Below are 5431 nucleotides of genomic sequence, written 5' to 3' on the forward strand. Positions count from 1 at the left end.
CTTAGAGAGTTTGGCGTAAAGCCTTTCCGATCGCAGCGTCTCTAGGACTTGTCGGAGATGTTGGCCATGCTCCTCTTTGCTTCGAGAATAGACGAGGATGTCATCGATAAACACAATGACGAAGTTGTCCAGGAACGGTCGACAGATTCGATTCATTAGGTCCATAAATGCGGCAGGTGCATTTGTTAGACCGAAGGGCATTACGACGAATTCGTAATGTCCATAGCGGGTTCGGAAAGCGGTTTTAGGAATATCTTCTTCTCGGACCTTGAGTTGATGGTATCCGGACCGTAGATCTATTTTAGAAAAATAGCTAGCTCCTTGGAGCTGGTCGAATAGATCATCGATTCGCGGGAGTGGGTAGCGGTTTTTGACAGTGAGTTTATTCAACTCTCTGTAATCGATGCACATTCTGAAGGATCCGTCCTTCTTTTTGACAAAGAGCACCGGAGCTCCCCATGGCGAGTAGCTAGGTCGGATAAATCCCTTGTCCAGAAGCTCACTGAGTTGGCTGGATAATTCCTGCATTTCAGCAGGAGCCAGTCGATATGGTGATTTAGCGAGGGGAGTTGCTCCTGGAACGAGGTCGATTCGGAATTCAACCTGTCTCTCTGGGGGTACTCCTGGAAGATCTTCGGGAAACACGTCCGGAAATTCACACGCTACCGGAATGTCTTGGATGTTAGTTTCTTCTTTTGTCTTGTCCACTATGTGGGCCAAGAACGCTAAGTTGTTCTTTCGCAAGTGTTTTTGCGCTTTGATGCACGAGATAAGGCGGAGATTCGTACTGGGTTTGTCTCCGTAGATTACTAGGGTTTCGTGATTTGGGAGACGAAGGCGAACGGCCTTCTCGTGGCACATAATCTCAGCATGGTGGGGGCTTAACCAATCCATGCCGATAATCACATCAAAACTCCTAATTGATACTGGCATTAGATCTATTCGAAAGACGTGCTGGTTAAGGGTTAGGGTACATCCAGTGTAGATTTCCCTAGTGGATTCGGTTTTCCCATTGGCCATTTCCACCGTATAGGTTTCATTTAGCTTCTGGGGTTGTTGTTTTAGTAAATGTTTAAACTTCTCGCTTACGAAACTTCGCTCCGCTCCGGTATCAAATAAGATGCATGCATAAGTGTGGTTTAGGAGAAACGTACCGGTCACAACTGCGGGATCTTGAACTGCATCACTCTGACCCATAGTCAGCATTCTTCCTGTTCCTCTGTTTCCGGAGTTGTTGTTGTTGTTAGGGCAATCTCGACGGAAATGTCCCGTCCTTCCACACCCGAAACAGGTGTGGCTAGGCCCTGTGTTGTTGCCGCCAGCATTGGTGTTGTTGGTGTTGCGGTGATTGTTGTTGTTGTTCTGGTTGTTTCCCTGACTCTGGTTCTGAGAAGGATAAGTCCTGCAGAACCTTGCAGTGTGTCCCCTTCGGTTGCAGCTGGTGCAATGGGGTTCTCTGCATTCTCCTTGGTGATGGAAACTGCACTTGTTGCATTTGGGAAGACTACCGGAATAGGGTCTTGAAGCATTGGAAGCAGCTGAGGCTGGAGCATGTGGGGTGACTGGAACCGGCGCAGTGACAGCGTTAACTGCCACTGTTTGCTGCTTTTTAGAGGTCTCGGGGCCCTGACGCCCCTTTCTCTTGTGGTTCCATCCTTTCTTACCATCGCTCTCCTTCTTCTTCTCAGTCTCTACCGGTTTCTCGCCTTTTTTGTGGTTATGGTCATATAGCCTCTTTGCCAATCTCTTCGCACTGTCAAAAGTTTCAGGGTTCGCAGCTATCACATTCCCTTGAATGGGGGATGTCAGTCCCCAAATGAATCGTTCAATCTTCTTCCCCTCTGATGTGATCATACCCGGACACAACAGAGATAGTTCGCTGAATCTCGATATGTAAGCATCGATGTTCCCATTCTGCACCGTGAGATTCCATAGTTCCTGCTCCATCTTCTGTATTTCGCCTCGGGGGCAGTACTCAGCCGTCAACATCTCTTTCATCTCTGCCCAGGGAATAGAGTTGGCGACAGGGAGTGTCATGGCTTCCACATGACCATTCCACCAAGTGAGCGCTTGGTCCACAAAAGTGCAGGCCGCGAACTTCACTTTCATCTGCTCGGGGCACTCGCATATCTCGAATACCGACTCTACTTTCTCGATCCATCGTTTTAGGGCGATCACTCCTCCGGTACCGTTGAAAGTTCGGGGTTTAGCGTTCGCAAAATCCTTGTAGGTGCACGTTTTAGTGAGTCCTTGGTTCGTCCCGTTGTTCGAACTTCCGGATCCTTGCCCGTTACCTCCTCCGTTGTTCCCTCGGTGAAGTTGTGCCATAGCCGCTGTGACCGCAGCAGACACGGCTGCCTGGAAAGCAGTGGAGTCAACTTCCGGCGGGGTTGGTTCGGGATTTCCGCGAGTAGCTGGGCGAGGCATCTTTCTGTCATGAAACGGAAAGATGTTGAGTGTACGTGGTTTTGGTGAGGTTATGATCCTATTAACTAGGTGTAGGGTACGATCCTAAGCATTACTATCATCAAGCATGCAATCATAATGTCTCAACTCATAGCAACTGAGAATAATTTAGCAAAACACACAAAAGTTTATTAATATTATCCGCATTTCGTACAAGAAAATTTGCTCGTAGGAGCATACATAAGTAATGCTAATCCGACAGCATAACGGCTCCATGAGTAGTGTAGTCACTTAAACATAGAGCCGGAGTACATAACATAGTTACTAATATCCTACTACGATAGGTCTATCCCTAACCGCGATGAGCTGCGTCAGGAGGTGGTGCCGAAGTCATATGCCGAAATGTTGTGCCAGTAGCTGCGCCATCTCTGCCATGTCTCCTATAACCTCATCCCTCTCATGCTCTGCTTGCACTGCCCGAGCCTCCATAGCATACAGCTGTTGTCGCAGTGCAGCGATCTCAGCTTCGAGGGAACGGTTCTCTCTTGGGGGGTTCACTGGTGGGGTAGGGTGATCTGGTTGTGCCTCGTCCTCGCATGGCGGGATGGGGTCCTGGTCCCCGACCCGGCCGTCTTCGTCGTCATCGTCGAGCTCTCCAATTTCGTAGTCAGTGTCTACATATTCGTCGGGTTCGACGTCGTGTGCTTCTCCTGGATTCTCTCCCGGTTCATCCACCAGCATCCCGTGAGCTACTAAGGCCTGATGAAACTGGATACCCTGCTGCTCCTCCTCGGGCTCCTCCTCCTCCTCTAGCCACCCGTTGTTTCCCTGATTAGGGAAGTAGGGGTCTCCAGGATGATGAAAACCAGCCATGCTGTCTGCGCGAGTACGTAATTATGCTACATTATTCCTAGGGTACTATGACTATTACACAGACTAAGCAAATATTCTCTTTTTGGGTGATATAGGGTAAAATTTTTAGGTTCCCTGGCTATTCCGATCTCATCAAGACATGTGTTAGTTTTACCTTGGAGAGAATGTAGTTGATCAGGCTACATTCACTCCTTGGTATCGCTAAGAACAGTCCCGAATTAACCGAGATACCAGTATTATGGTGTTTGATTCAGTGTTAGGTCCTTACTCCTAATGCAGGCAAGTGTATTTTATTTATTTGTTTTGTTCAGAGTTATGTTAGTCCCTCTTTTTGGTTTATAGTTGCATATCAATGTATGGCTCGACATGCTAGTTCACTATAAACAAAGCTCTGATACCAACCTGTCACACCCCCGAACCAGACGGCGGAAACGTCCGGGGGCTGTCGTGACTCAATTGAATACCATAACATTGAATATATATGAAACAAAACAACATTCGTCACCATTCATCAACATAATACAACCAGTAGTGTTTACATGTCATACATTGTTCGAGATATTACATTTCCAAAAATTTATATTGTTTGGTTCATTCAAAAATAAACTGCAACCGTCACTGAGCATGATTTCCCTTGACTCACTGGTTTCCTGAGAATACAAGTATTTTGAAAAACGTCAACATATGAAATGTTGGTGAGTTCATAGGTAGCGTTTGAAATCGAATGTTTGTATTGTTTGAAAAACCACCAGAAAATCCGATATTTTCTGAAAAGAAAAGCTTTTGAAAACGTTTGTGAAGATCCATAGGTATGCTTGTTTGTTTCTATACTTGTAAAAAAAAAAATATTCATTGAAGATGTATGCTTTTCAAATCTGTATGTATTGAAAACCCTAGGAAAACCCGACGTTCTCCTAGTTCCTTGAATTACACGAAGTTACATTGAAACCGTTGCATAGCGTATAGTGTCAGTCCCAGGCGACGTTGGAAGGTTCTCGAGCAGGATTATTTACTACAAACCCGCGTTACACAAACGCTTAGTTTATAGATATACTAACGAACCCGAAGGCGTCGTCAGTACTAATCGCGTTATCCAATCGCCCGGACTAGGTGTAGCCCCACATCCGAAGAGAAAGAGGTCACGAAGACCCCGGTGACTCCATTAACCGGTTGGGGAAAATATGCGTGCGAGGGGTCCCCGACCCACCTCGTAAAATATGCAGACTCTTCTAGCAATACCATGGACCCTTGGGGACCAGTGGTACAAGCCATTGAAAGTCACTCTACGTTGTGCCGAGTCGGTAAAACTCAACACTCCGTAGAAAATATGTGTCTTCGGGCCTTAAGATCAGGTCATTGGGCTAGCTAGGCCCAACAAGCAAGATTTTACACTTTTGGGGCCCGAAGATGGTGCGTAGACGTCTGTGCACACTCGTATGTATGTGTATTACCAATCGTTATTTGTATGTATCGAAGAGTTAGTAGTTGTAGATTTCCATTGGCTCGAGACCGAGCCAATTCGTTTAACAACGACTTTTGGTATTGTAATGAGTTGTATTTCGTTGATATTTGAGGTGTCATTATTTGATCACATTGTACATAATGAATCAGCCTTGAAATATTTCTGTTTTCAGCCCCTCATTATTTGTAAAGTTTACATTTTTCACCCTTTTATTTAAATATTTCCCGGTTTGGTCCTTAAACTATTTTTCTTGACATTTTAACACCAAAAATTATTGAAATTAATATTTTCCAGCATATTTTTCAAAGAAAACAGTTTAAGTCCCTGAAAATGCAGTTTTTCTCGGTTTTAGCCCATCTTTTCGCAATTTTGACAATTTTGGCCCAAAGTGGAAAATTTTTGCAACTTTGGTCCTTTTTAAATTTAAAAAGCATTTTAAACCTTTGAAAAGGGTTTGGGACACTTATAGTCCACTGTTTTACAGAAAGTTACAGTTTTGGCCCTCCAAAACAGAAAAATTCGCATAATGGGCCTTATTGGGCCGAAATTTACATTTTTAGCCCAATAGGCTTGAAATTTATGTTTTTAATCCTCAAAATGAATAAAATTCCAGAAATAGCTTTATTGAAACTGTTTTGACACATTTCAACTATCAGAATCTGTAAAATGTCATTTTGGGCCCTAAATTTT

The sequence above is a fragment of the Lactuca serriola genome, chromosome 6 (assembly GCF_051521515.1).
Source record: "Lactuca serriola cultivar US96UC23 chromosome 6, Lser_US96UC23_V15, whole genome shotgun sequence".
In the NCBI taxonomy this organism is placed as follows: Eukaryota; Viridiplantae; Streptophyta; class Magnoliopsida; order Asterales; family Asteraceae; genus Lactuca; species Lactuca serriola.